Here is a 16,284-nt window from a genome sequence, read left to right as displayed (position 1 = left end):
AGAAACTATTTGTTCTGTAAGCCTTCACCTGAAGTACAATTAAAAACAAACAAACAAACAAAAAAATTCTACAATGCACAAGACAGCCCTTCACAGTGAAGAACTATCTGGTGCAAAATGTCAATAGTGGCAAGGTTGGGAAACCTTATAAATAAGGACTTGTTCTTCTTAAAACTGGTGTCCTGGTGGCTGAGATAGGCCACGGATTTTTAAGCCCTACTGTGTATGGAAGTGTCAAGCACCATGACCCAGAGTTAGTACTGCCGTCTTGGTTGAATGGAAGGAATAGGAAAAAATGGAGGATCCAGCTTGTTAGATGCCATCTAGTCAGTTCCAACTCATAGTGACCCTATATATAACAGAACAAAACTCTGTCTGGTCCTGTGCCATCCTCACAGTCTTTGCTATGCTTGAGCCCATTGTTGCAGTCACTGTGTCAATCCATCTCATTGACACATCTCTTTTTTGATGACCATCCACTTTATCAAGCATGACGTCCTTCTTCAGGGACTAGTCCCTTCTGATAACGTGTCCAAATTACCTGAGATGAACTCTTGCCATCCTTACTTATAAAGTATTCTGGTTGTACTTCTTCCAAGACAGATTTGTTTGTTCTTCTGGAAGTCCATGGTATATTCAATATTCTTCACCAACACCATAATTCAAATGCATCAACTCTTCTTCAGTCTTCTTTATTCATTGCCCAGCTTTCCCATGCATATGAGGCTATTGAAAATATCATGGCTTCGGTCAGGGGCACCTTCCTCCTCAAAGTGACATCCTTGCTTTTCAACACCTTTGCCCAGTGAAATACATCATCTGATTTCTTGACTGCTGTTTCCGCGGGCATTGATTATGCATCCAAGTAAAATGAAATCCTTTACAACTTCAATATTTTCTCTGTTTATCATAATGTTGCTTATTTGTCCAGTTATGAGGATTTTTGTTTTCTTTATGTTGAGATGCAATCCATACATACTGAAGGTTGTGGTCTTTGATCTTCATCAGTAAGTGCTTCAAATCCTGTTCACTTTCAGCAAGATAGGTTGTGTCATCTGCATATCACAGGTTATTAATGAGTCTTCCTCCAATCCTGATGCCAAGTTCTTCTTCATATAGTCCAGCTTCTCGGATTATTTGCTCAGCATACAGATTGAATAAGTATGGTGAAAGGATACCACCCTGACACACACCTTTCCTGACTTTAAACTACACAGAGTATCCCTTTGTTCTGTTCGATCAACTGCCTCTTGGTCTACGTACAGGTTCCACATGAGCACAATTAAGTGTTCTAGAATTCCCATTCTTTGAAATGTTATCCATAATTTGTTATGATCCACACAGTCTAATGCTTTTGCTTTTGCATAGTCAATAAAACACAGGTAAACATCTTTCTGGTATTCCCTGCTTTCAGCCAGGATCCATCTGACTTTAGCAATGATATCCTTCATTCCATGTCCTCTTCTGAATCCAACTTGAACTTCTGGCAGTTCCCTGTTGATGTACTGCTGCAGCCATTTTTGAATGGTCTTCAGCAAAATTTTACTTGTGTGTGATATTAATGATATTGTTCAATAATTTCTGCATTCTCTTGGATCACCTTTCTTTGGAATGGGCAGAAATAGGGATCTCTTCCAGTTGGTTGGCCAGGAAGCTGTCTTCCAAATTTCTTGACATAGACAAGTGAGCACCTCTAGCACTGCATCTGTTTGTTGAAACATCTCAATTGGTACACTGTTAACTCCTGGAGCCTTGTTTTTCGCTAATACCTTCAGTGCAGCTTGAATTTCTTCCTTCAGTACCATTAGTTCTCGATCGTATACTACCACCTGAAATGGTTGAATATTGACCAATTCTTTTTGGTACAGTGATTCTGTGTATTCTTTCCATCTTCTTTTGATGCTTCCTGTGTTGTTCAATATTTTCCCCGAAGAATCCTTCAATATTGCAACTCGAGGCTTGAATTTTTTCTTCAGTTCTTTCAGCTTGAGAAATGCCGAGTGTCTTCTTCTCTTTTGGTTTTTTATCTCCAGGTCTTTGCATATTTCATTATGATACTCTACTTTGACTTCTCGAGCCACCCTTTGAAATTTTCTGTTCAGCTCTTTTACTTTATCATTTCTTCCTTTCGCTTTAGCTATTCTACATTCAAGAGCAACTTTCAGAGTCTCTTCTGACATCCATTTTGGTCTTTCCTGTCTTTATAATGATCTCTTGCTTTCTTCACATATGATGTCCTTGATGTCATTCCATAACTCATCTGGTCTTTGGTCAGTAGTGTTCAATGCATCAAATCTATTTTTGAAATGGTCTCTAAATTCAGGTGGGATATACTCAAAAGTCATATTTTGGCTTTCGTGGACTTGCTCCAATTTTCTTCAGCTTCAGCTTGAACTTGCATATGAGCAATTGATGGCCTGATCTGGAGTCAGCCCCTGGCCTTGTTCTGACTGATGATATTGAGCTTCTCCATCGTCTCTTTACACAGATGTAGTCAATGTGATTCCTGTGTATTCCATCTCGTGAAGTCCATGTGTGTAGTTACTGTTTACGTTGTTGCAAAAAGGTATTTGCAATGAAGAAGTCATTGGTCTTGCAAATTTCTATCATGCAGTCTCCAGCATCGCTTCTATCACGAAGGCCATATTTCCCAACTACCAATCCTTCTTCTTTGTTCCCAACTTTTGCATTCAAATCACCAGTAATTATCAATGCATCTTGAATGCATGTTTGCTCCATTTCAGACTGCAGAAGTGGGTAAAAATCTTCAGTTTCCTCATCTTCGGCCTTAGTTGTTGGTGCATAAATTTGAATAATAGTCATATTAACTGGTCTTCCTTGTAGGCATATGGATATTATCCTATCACGGACAGCGTTGTACTTCAGGATAGAACTTGAAATGTTCTTTTTGATGATGAAGGCAACGCCATTCCTTTTCAAGTTGTCATTCCTGGCACAGTAGACCATATGATTTTCTGATTCTAAATGGCCAATACCAGTCCATTTCAGCTCACTAACGCCTAGGATATTGATCTTTATGGGGTCCATTTCATTTTTTATGACTTCCAATTTTCCTGGATTCATACTTCATACATTTCATGTTCTGATTATTAATGGGTGTTTGCAGTTGTTTCTTTTCATTTTGAGTCATGCCACGTCAGTAAATGAAGGTCACAAAAACTTGACTCCATCCACGTCATTAAAGTCGACTCTACTTTGAAGAGCAAGCTCTTCCTCAGTCGTATTTTGAGTGCCTTCCAACCTGAGGAGCTGATCTTCCAGCACAGGGATCCCGGGTTCAAAGGACACGCTCTGCTCCCAGCTTTTCTTTCTTTCTGTATGAGGTCCCTATCTCTCTCCTGGCTTCTCTCTCCTTTTCTCTCTTGTAAGATAAAAGATGATGCAGCCCACACCCCAGGGAAACTTTCTTTACTTTGGATCAGGGCCATGACCTAAGTAAGGGTGTTGCATTCCACTCTAATCCTCTTTAACATGACCTAATCTTGCCTCATTAACCATGGCAGAGACTAGGATTTACAACACATAGGAAAATTACATCACATCACAGGATGGTGGACAACCACACAATACTGGGAATCATGGCCTCACCAAGTTAGCACACATTTTGGGGAGACACAATTCAATCCATAACAATTACTGTGTCCATGATTCATTTTTGTGTTGAAAGAAGATAAAAATATTATTAAGCAATAACTGACCACATCCATTTCTGCATCGTGAACATTTTTCAGGGCAATGTCTATTTTTCCCATGGTGGTGATTTGGTGCCGGGGGCTGATCTTTTTTTTAGAAAAATATGGTGATGAGTCTTTAAGTATAAGAGGTTCTCGGGGTCAGACTGGAATGAAGAAGCTGAAACAGTGGAAACTAAAATTGTTTTCTATAGTAAAGTAACAAGGATTTTCAGTTCGTCTCTTGCAGCCTGAGCCAGAGGCATGCTGGAGAGGCCTGGGATCATGTAAGAGAAGAGACGAAAGGAGTCCTTCAAGATAAGGGTGGGCACAGGCCCTAGCCAGTCACGTGAAAGGCAGAGATGCCCGGGATGCTATGATAGCTATTTCTCAACTGTTTATCTAGAGTTTACAATGTGCCAGGCACAGTTCTAAGGGCTTTACAAATATTAACTCACTTGATCCCCACGACAATACAATGTTGTTGTGTTAGGTGTTGTAGAGTCAATTCTGACTCACAGCAACCCATGTGACAGAGTAGAACTGCCCTGTAGGGTTTCCTAGGCTGTAATCTTTACAGGAAAGAATCCTAGTGGTGCAATGCTCAAGCGCTCAGCTGCTAACTGAAAGGTCAGCAGTTTGAACCCACCAGCCGTTCCACAGGAGAAAGATGTGGCAGTCTACTTCCATACAGGTTTATAGCCTTGGAAACCCTATGGGGCAGTTCTACTCTGTCCTATAGGGTTGCTATGAGCGGGAATCAACTTGGCGGCAATGAGTTTTGGCTTGGTTTCATCTTTATAGGAGCAGATTGCCAGGTCTTTTCTCCTGAAGAGATGCTGGGTGAGTTTGAACTGCCGACCTTTCCGTTAGTAGCTGAAAGTTTAACCTTTGCACCACCAGGGCTCCTTAACAACCCCATAGGAAGGTAGTATTATTATCTTTATTTTACATATGAGGACATTGAGGCACAGAGAGTTTAAGTGACTTAATTGATATCACACAGGTGGTAAGAGGCACAGCAGGGATTTGAACCCAGGTATCTGACTTGAAGTTCTGTGTTTTTAACCACTTTGCTATACTGCTATCATGTTATCCCAGAAAAATCTGGGAAGCAAAGAAGAGACAGAACTAATTTTACACTCAGGGCTAAGTGGTGCAGAGCTGAAGGTATCCCCAGCATTGATGAAGATGGTTCTAAAGGTGATGGAGGAAAAGCAAACAGCAGAAGTTCAGAGCTGGAAGTAGTGCTGGTCTCCCCTTTGCCAAATCCTCTGTGGGGATGGGCAGGCCTCATAGTACTTTCTTGTGGTTATTAAAGAGTGTGTCCGGAAATCTGGAGGCATTAGAGAGTTCCAGTTACATCTAGACCACCCGACGGTGCCTTTTGAGTAGGGTTCAAAAATGATGAGCTAAAGCCTTGTTTCTTTGTTATCAAAAAGGAGGAAAAGGAAGTTGCATCCCTGGCAGCAGGCCGGAAGGGGGAAAGCATGCTGCGGGGGCTCATTGTTCCTGCTTGCTAAAGGGGGCATCACAGGATTCTGGAGAAAGCTCCAGAAGGCCCCTCATCTTCCTTTCTATGAACAATTGACCAGAAGGAAGCCGGGACACTAGGCCCCTGGACTTCCCCACAGGAAACCCAGGTCCCACTAGGGCCTCCTGTTTCCCGACCCTTACTGGCCCTGGCTAGGTTCCAGATGAACTACGCAGACTTGTTGGTTAACATATGCCAGAAAGGGGCAAGTGCAAGCTCATAGAGATTTTTTAAATTTTAACTTAGTCGCTTTTAGGAATTTAAAAAAAATTTATGGGTCAAGTTGATCAGAGGGGTGCTACAAAAAAGAAAAAAAAACATAATCTGTTGCTGTTGAGTCGATTCCGACTCATAGTGACCCTATAGGACAGAGTAGAACTGCCCCATAGGGTTTCCAAGGAGCGGCTGGTGGATTCGAACTGCAGACCTCTTGGGTAGCAGCTGAGCTCTTAACTATTGCACCACCAGGCTCCACTAGAGGGGTGTTAGAGGTATTTTATGTCACATTTACTCTGAACCTACTATGTGCCTGATACTCCACTCGGCACTGAGAGAACAGGAAAGAATCGGCCCCTTGGTAGTCTTTGGGGATTATGAGCTACTTCATTATTTTCCTGAACCCTGTTTCTCATCATTAACATAGGGACAATAATACCTACCTGATCCAAACACAAAACCAAACCCACTGCCATCAAGTTGATTCCAACTCATAGCAACCCTATAGGACAGAGTAGAGCTGCATAGGTTTTGCAAGGCTGTAAATCTTTATGGAAGCAAACTGCCACATCTTTCTCCTGCCGATCGGCTGCTGGGTTCAAACTGCTAAACATTCGGTTAGCATACAAGAACTTTAATCACTGTGCCACCAGGGCTCCTACCTACCTGATGTTGTTGTTAGGTGCTGTTGAGTCGGTCCCAACTCACAGCAACCTGACTCACAGTGACCCTATCCACAACAGAACGAAACACTGCCCAGTCCTATGCCATCCTCACAATTGTTGCTGTGCTTAAGCCCATTGTTGCAGCCCCTGTGTCAGTCCATCTCCTTGAAGGTCTTCCTCTTTTTCGCTGACCCTGTACTTTACCAAGTACGATGTCCTTCTCCAGGGACTGATCCCTCCTGATAATATGTCCAAAGTATGCAAGATGTAGACTCGCCATCCTTGCTTCTAAGAAGCATTCTGGCTGTACGTCTTCCAAGACAGATTTATTTGTTCTTTTGTCAGTTCATGGTATATTCAATTTTCTTCGCCAACACCACAATTCAAAGGCATAAATTCTTCTTCGGTCTTCCTTATTCATCGTCCAGCTTTCACATGCATATGAGGCAATTGAAAACACTATGGCCTGGGTCAGGTGAACCTTAGTCCTCAAGGTGACATCTTTGCTTTTCAACACTTTAAAGAGGTCTTTTGCAGCAGATTTGCCCAATGCAATTCGTCTGTTGCTTTCCTAACTGCTGCTTCCGTGGGTGTTGATTGTGGATCCAAGTAAAATGAAATCCTTGACAACTTCAATCTTTTCTCCATTTATCATGATGTGGCTTATGGTCCAGTTGTGAGGATTTTTGTTTTCTTTATGTATTACAGGTGCAATCCATATTGAAGGTTGTGGACTTTGATGTTCATCACTAAGTGTTTCAAGTCCTCTTCACTTTCAGCAAGCAAGGTTGTGTCATCTGCATAACGCAGGTCGTGAATGAATCTTCCTCCAATCCTGATGCCTCATTCTTCTTCATATAGTCCAGCTTCTTGGATTATTTGCTCAGTATACAGATTGAATAGGTATGGTGAAAGGATGCAACTCTGACACACACCTTTCCTAACTTTAAACCATGCAGTATCCCCTTGTTCTGTTCGAATTACTGCCTCTTGATCTATGTACAGGTTCCTCAGGGGCATAATTAAGTGTTCTGGAATTCCCATTTTTTGAGAAAAGTTGTCTATAATTTGTTATGATCCACACAGTTGAATGCCTTTGCATAGTCAGTAAAACACAGGCAAACATCTTTCTGGTATTCTCTGCTTTCAACCAGGATCCATCTGATGTCAGCAATGATATCCGGGGTTCCACGCCCTCTTCTAAATTCAGCTTGAATTGCTGGCAGTTCCCTACTGATGTACTGCCGCCGCTTTTAATGATCTTCAGCAAAATTTTACTCACGTGTGATATTAATGACGTTGTTCGATGATTTCCACATTCAGTTGGTCACCTTTCTTGGGAACAGGCATAAATATGTATCTCTTTCAGTCAGTTGGCCAGGTAGCTGTCTTCCAAATTTCTTGGCATAGACGAGTGAGCACTTCCAATGCTGCATCCGTTTGTTGAAACATCTCAATTGGTATTCCATCAATTCCTGGAGCCTTGTTTTTCGCCAGTGCCTTCAGTGCAGTTTGGACTTCTTCCTTCATTACCATTGGCTCCTGATCATAAGCTACCTCCTGAAATGGTTGAAAATCGACCAATTCTTTTTGGTATCATGACTCTGTGTATTCCTTCCATCCTCTTCTGATGCTTCCTGCAGTGTTTAATATTTTCCCTGTAGAATCCTTCAGTATTGCAACTCGAGGCTTCAATTTTTTTCTTCAATTCTTTCAGCTTGAGAAATTCTGAGTGTGTTCTTCCCTTTTGGTTTTCTATCTCCAGGTCTTCATGCATGTCATCATAATACTTTACTTTGTCTTCTCCAGCCGCCCTTTGGCATCTTCTGTTCAGCTCTTTTACTTCATCAGTTTTTCCTTTTGCTTTAGCTACTCTACATTCAAAAGCAAGTTTCGGAGTCTCTTCTAACATCCATTTTGGTCCTTTCTTTCTCTGCTGTCTTTTTAATAACCTCTTGCTTTCTTCATGTATGATGTCCTTGATGTCATTCCACAACTCATCTGGTCTTCGGTCAGTAGTGTTCAACACGTCAAATCTATTCTTGAGATGGTCTCTAAATTCAGGTGAGATATACTCAAGGTTGTAATTTTGGCTCTTGCGGACGTGTTCTGATTTTCTTCAGCTTCAACTTGAACTTGCATATGAACAATTGATGGTCTGATCCACACTTGGCCCCAGGCCTTGTTTTGACTGATGATATTGAGCTTTTCCATCGTCTCTTTCCACAGATGTAGTCAATCTGATTCCTGTGTATTCCATCCGTTGAGGTCTATGTATATAATCGCCATTTATGTTGTTGAAAAAAAGTATTTGCAATGAAGAAGTCATTGGTCTTGTGAAATTCTGTCACTCGATCTCTGGCATCATTTCTAGCACCAAGGCCATATTTTCCAACTACTAGTCCTTCTTCTTTGTTTCCATCTTTCGCATTTCAATCACCAGTTATTATCAGTGCATCTTGATTGTATGTTTGCTCCATTTCAGACAGCAGAAGTGGGTAAAAATCTTCAATTTCCTCATCTTTGGCCTTAGTGGTTGGTGCGTAAATTTGAATAACAGTCATATCAACTGGTCTTCCTTGTAGGCATATGTATGTTACGCTATCACTGACAACGCTGTACTTCAGCATAGATCTTGAAATGTTCTTTTTGATGATGAATGCAATGCCATTCCTTTTCAAGTTGTCATTCCTGGCATAGTAGACCATATGATTGTCTGATTCAAAATGGCCAATACCAGTCCATTTCAGCTCACTAATGCCTAGGATATCAATGTTCATGCATTCCATTTCATTTTTGACAATTTCCAATTTTCCTAGACTCATAGTTTGTACATTCCACATTCTGATTATCAGAGGATGTTTGCAGCCTTTTCTTTTCATTCTGAGTCGTGCCAAATCAGCAAATGAAGGTCCCAAAAACTTGACTCTATCCACGTCATTAAAGTCAACTCTACTTTGAGGAGGCAGCTCTTCCCCAGTCATATTTTGAGTGCCTTCCAACCGGAGGGGCTCATCTTCCAGCACTACGTCAGACAGTGTTCCACTGCTATTTATAAGGTTTTCACTAGCTAATTCTTTTCAGAAGTAGACCGCCAGGTCCTTCTTTCTAGTCTGTCTTAGTCTTCAAGCTCCACTGAAACTTGTCTGCCATGGTTAACCCTGTTGGTATTTGAGTATCAGTGGCATAGCTTCCAGCATCACAACAACACACAAGCCCCCATAGTACGACAAACTAACAGATGTGTGGGGGTGTAGCTCAGTAGTAGAGCACATGCTTTGCATGTATGAGGTCCCGGGTTCAATCCCTGGCACTTCCATGGCTACTACACCTACCTGATAGGTGTGTCATTATATTATTAAATATTAATCCTATGTGAAGGCATCTACCACTACATCTGAAACACAGAAATCTCCTTGAATTTTGCATCTATTAATAGTTTTTAATTATTCTATTATCAATGGTTATTCACTGGAAAATACATAAGAAAAGTCCCAGCTCACTAAGAGCTTACTTTCAGTTGTGGCTGTGACACATACGTGTGAAATGATTCATTTGCCATGCAAGACAATACCGAATATCTACCAGCTCAAATGGGCAAAGTGGACAAAAGTGCCCAGAAGTTCCCATAAGGGAAATATCAGTTGGTCAATCCCATGGAAGAGGCAGGACTTGTGATAGTTGGAGAAGGATCAAGATTTGGAGGTAAGGCACAGCACTCCAGGCTGGGGGTATCAGGCCCTCTTCAATTTGTATTCTGCATTATACTCTCCAAGTGCACAGCCATAGAGTCTTTTATACATACCTCGTCTGCCCTATCAAATAGGAACAACAGCTACAATGAGATCTATTTTATGGACAGGAAAACTAAAACCCAGAGAAAGCCATGCAGTTAGCCAACGTTGGCTTGGCGTTGTCAAGGAGTACTATGGGGCAAAAATTGTGAGGTTAAGGGGGCAGGCCTTTCTAATACACCTACAGGAATAAAGTAAAAGACTAATCTGGCAATTGTTGTAGCAACAACTACCATAATAGTAACCATGACAACAACAAATTATTTGTGGTGCGATGGATTGCTTTTATATGGCTTTTCTTGCCTTGGTCTTGTAACTCCCACTAAAAAATTGGGTGGGACTATGCAAATAAGGTGCTTGCGGCCCACCAAGGGGTTTGGACAGCTTGCTGATAATACAAATAAGGTGCATGAAATCCTTGTGGAGATGTGATCATGCAAATAAGATGTATGGAACCCTAATGAGGGGATTGGTCAGTTTTCTCATCATGCTAGGCTTAAAATGATCCAGCCCAGAGGTGAAAAGGGGGGAACCACACCACCAAGAAAGAACAGCTAGAAGTGGAGCTCATCCTTTGGACTCAAGATTCCTGTGCTGAGAATGATCTAAATCCAGGAGACAGAAAGAAAGGGTGTAACACCAGAAACAGCAAGAGACAACAAGAAGCAATGGCAGAGAAATGGCGGTAGCAAAGGCAGCAGAACCAGAAGACTGACAGGAGCCAGCATAGTGGGCTTCCTGGCCCACAGAGGAGTGAGAACACTCAGTGCCTCTGGACACTTGTTGGTGGAGCTAAAGAGTTTTGTAACACTTGTCCAAGCAGGGCAGAGGCCAGGCCGGCCCAAGAGGCCTGAGGGGCCAAGGGCCAAGGAGAGGCATGCCTCCAGGTATGGCTGAGAAGAGGCTGTCCTGATCAAAGAACAGGACAAAGATCAAAGAACTATATCCTCAGTCATTTCTAATCCTGAATTTTAACCTGTTACTTCCCTAATAAACCCATAACTGTGAGTAAGGTCTGTGAGTTCTGTGTGGCCATTGCAAGGAATTATCAAACCCATCAGAGAAGTAGAGAGTGCCATGGGAGGGACTTCTGATGTCAGAATTGGTAAAAAGATTGGAGAAAGGAGGTATGTCTGACCTCCATTTCATAGAAATCAGCCTTCAGCTGTTGATCTTGATTCTCCTTCCCCCTTGTGAAGTTACAGGAGGTCAGATGCCCCTGCTATACCTTTTTACGCTATTAATATTTACTAAGCACTTGTTTTATGCCAAGCATTATGGGAAGTACTAAATGTGTATTGATTCATTTGATTCTCATAATAAAATAGGTATAATTATTATTATTATCTCCGTTTTACAGAGGCTTGGAGAAGTTCAAAAACTTTTCCCAAGGTTGCTGGGCTCTTAACTGGCAGGGCCAGCTTCAAACCCAGCTCTGTCCACCCTAAAGCTCAGGCCCTGAACCACCATAGGAACTGCCTCCAGAGTCCTGCAGAGATCACTTCCTTCTGGAGTATTTTAGAAAGGGAGTCATGTAAGGATCATTTAACTTGATCAGATTCTCTTATGGCTCCATTTAAGAGAGACAGTGAATCACAGAGGTTCATTTCTCTTGTGCAGGGTGGAGGGCAGCTTCCGCATCCCCTACACCCACCTGCTCTTCTTCAGGTTAAGCCCACTCTGTTCCCCTTGACAGGGCTTCCACGCCCCTCACCTTCTCAACCCATGTCTTCAGCAATAATCTAGCTGGTCCATGTCTGTCTTAGAACCCAGCACCCGGAAATCAAGCCCTCAATGTGGCCTCACTGGTGCAAAGAACAGTGGGACTCTCCCCTCTGTTAATCAGAAAATCATACTTTCATTACCATCATCTCAGACTACGGTAGGCTTTTAGCAACTGCTGACTTCTCTGGAGCTTGTGGTCAACTAAAATCCCCTTAAATCAAGTCAAAACTGTCCCACTCCACAGGCAAAGGCAGCCCTATACAGTTGGGGATTCCCAATGCTTAATTATGTCATCTTAGGAACTTGGAAAAGAAATTACAAAAGCAATACATGTGTTCCATTTCAAATCAAACAAAACAGAAATGAATAAAGAAAAAGTGAATAACCTCCCTGTTCTGCATCCCACCCTTTCTCTCTCTAGAGTCATCAATATTAACGGTTTGGAACCTATCCTTAAAAAACATGTATGCAAGATAGATAGATAGATAGGTAGGAAGGTAGGGAGGTAGGTAGGTAAGTAATAAACAGACAGCTAGATAGATAATAGAGGCTGCTGTCAAGTCAACTGACTCATGGCAACCTTATGTACCACAGAACAAAACTTTGCCCAGACCAGCATCATCCTCATAATTGCCAGTATATTCAAGTCCATCGTTGCAGCTATTGTATCAGTTCATCTCCCTGAGGGTCTCCCTCACCCTTGCTGGCCCTGTACTTCACCAAACATGATGTCCTCCTCCAGTGATTGATCCCTCCTGATGACATGTCTAAAGTGAGTGAGTCAGACAATGTTCTGTTGTGAGCCACAAGGTTTTCATTGACCAATTTTTGGAACTGGATCGCCAGGCCTTTCTTCCTAGTCTGTCTTAGTATGGAAGCTCCACTGAAACCTGTCCACCCTGGGTAACCCTGCTGGCATTTGGAATACCAGTGGCGTAGCTTCCAGCATCAAAGCAACACAAAAGCCACCATAGTATGACAAAATGACAGATGGGTAGTGGATATGCAATATACAAGGGTTCTATTCTTTCCTTTTCAAAATTGATATCATACTCTATACCAGGTATCAGTAAACTATGGCCTGTAGTCTACATCTGACCATTACCTGTTTTTGTAAAGTTTTATTGGAAAACAGCCACCACAACTCATTTACAAATAGTTGCAACAGAGACCATACAACCCGCAAAACCTAAAATATTTACTATTTGGCCGTTGTTTTAGTTATCTAGTTCTTCCATAAAAGAAATACCACAAGTGGATGGCTTTAACAGAAATTTATTCTCTCAGTTTAGGAGACTAGACATCCAAATTCAGGGCACCAGCTCCAGGGGAAGGCTTTTTCTCTCTGTCAGCTCTGGGGGAAGGTCCTTGTCATTGGTCTTCCCCTGGTCTAGGAGATTCTCAGCACAGGGACCCCAGATCCAAAGAATGTGCTTCGTATCTCAAAAGAAATTGACTCAAGATACAACCTAACCCTGTAGATTGAGTCCTGCCTCATGAACATAGCTGCCTCTAATCCTGCCTCTCGTTAACATCACAGAGGTTAGGATTTACAACACATAGGATAATCACATCAGATCACAAAATGGTAGACAACCCACAGTACTGGGAATCATGGTCTAGCCTAGTTGACACACAGTTTTGGGGGACACAATTCAATCCGTAACAGCCCTTGACAAAAAAAGTTTGCCCACCCTTGCTCTGTGCACTCCAATCCAACCTGGTTTTTAAGATGTATACAGACACTCCACAGGTCACTGTATGTAAATCTAACATTCTTTTTAAAAGATACCTAATATTTCATAATATGGATTGTGCCACAATTTATTATAGAATTTCACTAATGATGGACACTGGGGTTGTTTACAGGTTTCTGCCGCTATGGGCAATGCTATAGTGAACAGCTATTTTTAAATCCTTCAGAAGAAACTAGATATAATGCAGAGATCCCCAAGGCTATCAAGAGAAACACAGCCCTAACCTCAAACATGATGCTCCCACTGCACCAAAAAGCCTCTTTGAGCAGCAGCCGCAGCCAGCCCTGGGTACTACCAGGCTCCCGTGGGAGGAATTAAACTTTTAGAAAAAAGAGTATGTCTCCAAGCAGAAATCTTGTCCTGATAGATCCACCTGGATGCTTCCCAGCTTTCTGCTGTGCCACAGAGCTTTCCCAAGCCCTGAGCATCTGCTGTCTGTCGGCTGCTGCAGCCACCAAACCAAAAGCAAACCCGTTCAGTCAGTTCCGACTCATGGAGACCCCACGTGTTGCAGAGCAAAACTGCACTTCACAGCGTTTTCAGAGGTGATCTTCTGGAAATAGATTGCCAGGCCTCTCTTCCGAAGTGCCTCAAACCGCCAGTCTTTCAGTTAGTAGCTGTATTAGTTATCTAGTGCAGCTATAACAGAAATACCACAAGTCAGTGGCTTTAACAAACAGTAATTTATTTTTTCACAGTTGAGGAGGCTAGAAGTCTGAATTCAGGGTGCTTACTCTAGGCAGAGTCATATCTACTGAAAGTAGCTCCTACAGCAAGCACTAAAATTGTACTCCTATAAGGCCGTAAGGAGGGTAACGAGCACCCAGGGGCAATCTCTATGTTGTGCACCACCCCCTCATTTTCAAGATGAATAGACGTTGATAGCAGCAACAGGTCAGCAGGAACGCCTTCCCTGCTCTTGTCCAGCTGCCTCAGTCAGGTGCCTTTCATATTTGTGGTGCCTCGGAATGTCATTCCCCACCTCCTGTAGCACCCCCTTGGACATGCACCTGGGGGCAAGTTCCCTCCCGCCATTCCCCTCCTCCTCGCCATGCCTCTGTGTCTACCGCGCTTGAGGAAGGACATTGAGCCATACCAGGTTAATAGAAATGTTCTTCAAGTGGTGCCCAGGGCACGTGCCATACCTACCATACCTTAGATACACCTCTGACTCTACGGGGAAGGCTTTCTTTCTCTGTAGGCGGTGGAGGAAGGTCCTTGTTATAGATTGAATTGTGTCCCCCCAAAATGTGTGTCAACTTGGTTAGGCCATGATTCCCAGTATTGTGTGACTGGCCTCTATTTTGTCATCTGATGTGATTTTCCTATACGTTGTAAATCCTACCTCTGTGATGTTAATGAGGTGGGATTAGCGGCAGTTATGTTAATGAGGCAGGACTCAATCTACAAGATGAGGTTGTGACTAAAGTCATTCTCTTTTGAGATATAAAAGAGAGAATTGAGCAGAGAGACAGGGGGACCTCATACCACCAAAGAAACAAGAGTCAGGAGAATAGTGCATCCTTTGGACCTAGGGTCCCAGAGCTAAGAAGCTCCTTGACCAAGGAAAATTGATGACAAGGACCTTCCACCAGAGCTGACAGAGACAGAAAGCCTTCTCTTGGAGCTGGTGCCCTGAATTTGGACTTCTAGCCGTCTAGATTGTGAAAGAATAAATTTCTCTTTGTTAAAGCCATTCACTTGTGGTATTTCTGTTATGGCAGCACTAGATAACTAAGACAGTCCCCGTCTCTTCTGAGCTTCTGCTCCTGGGCAATCTTCATGTGGCTTGGCATCACTCTTCCCCCGCCTCTGCTTCCTAGACTCCTTCTTTAATCTCTCTTATGTCTCAAAAGAGATTGACTCAAGATACACCCTACAATAATTCTGCCTCATTAACATAACAAGGAGCCCTGGTGGCTTAGTGGTTAAGAGTTTTGCTGCTAACCAAAAGGCTGGCATTACGAATCCACCAGCTGCTCCTTGGAAACCCTATGGGGCAATTCTATTCTACTCTATTCTATAGGCTCGATATGAGTCAGAATTGGCTTAATGTCAATGTTTTTAACATAACAAAGACAACCTACTCCCAAATAAGATTATAACCACAGGCGTAGAGGTTAGGATTTACAACACATATAATTTTGGGGACACAATTCAATCAATAACAGCAGTCGAGTACTTAACTGTTTGCATAACCCAGGGACACCCAATGCACCCACCCCTCCTGCTTAGTCCTCCATTACAACCCAGGCGTTAGGCTGGGTCACTCTACCACTGCATCCAGGCAGGGTTTTCTGCCACTGGCAGGGCAAGAAGTGCCTTTGAAACAGGGCAGAAGAAGTTAGGATAGGGGGACAGGGTGTCTTTGATCCTAGAGATGGAGGGCATATACACAAATCACTAATTCCTAACCATTTGGGGATCATGGACTTCCTCCCCAGAAAAATGTGTCCGTTTTTCTATATAAATTCTGCAGGAATTCTGTATGCACAGTTTTCCTATCCATGTTGCACACACAGCCCTAGGTTAACAAGCCCAGCTCCAGGTGGATTGCAATCCCTTTGCTTACTGAGGCTTACCAGCCCCTTGTTGTTAGTGTAAGACACAGCATATTTCTCTGTGATTCATTAACGCTTCACTTCCTTGAATCTTTGACCTTGTGCCTGCCATTCCAAAGGTCTTTCTTGCGCTGGCAGTCACGTGTCTCCTTCTTCCTCCAGTTATTCTGTTTCAGAAGATAAACTCACTCCCCAGCCCTCAAACCACCTCTCCCCAGACACAGAAGGCCACAATCAAGTCCACTCGCCGACACCATTGTTCCTGCTGCTGTTCTCGCTCTGACCTGCTTTCTCATCCTTCAGTGTAAGCCCACACTGGAAAGACCTTTTTTCCTCCCGA

General features: G+C 42.8%; 1 non-coding gene across 1 annotated transcript; it reads left to right on the top strand.

The window, feature by feature from the left end:
* Positions 1-9,354: 9,354 nt before the first annotated feature.
* On the top strand, positions 9,355-9,426 carry TRNAA-UGC (transfer RNA alanine (anticodon UGC)). Its single transcript has one exon. It is a non-coding gene; the product is annotated as a tRNA-Ala (tRNA).
* The last annotated feature ends 6,858 nt before the right edge of the window (positions 9,427-16,284 follow it).

The sequence above is a fragment of the Trichechus manatus genome, unplaced genomic scaffold, assembly GCF_000243295.1.
Source record: "Trichechus manatus latirostris isolate Lorelei unplaced genomic scaffold, TriManLat1.0 scaffold00006, whole genome shotgun sequence".
NCBI classification, from domain to species: domain Eukaryota; kingdom Metazoa; phylum Chordata; class Mammalia; order Sirenia; family Trichechidae; genus Trichechus; species Trichechus manatus.
Note: the sequence above shows the minus strand (reverse complement) of the source record. Positions and strands in the feature narration are given on the sequence as shown.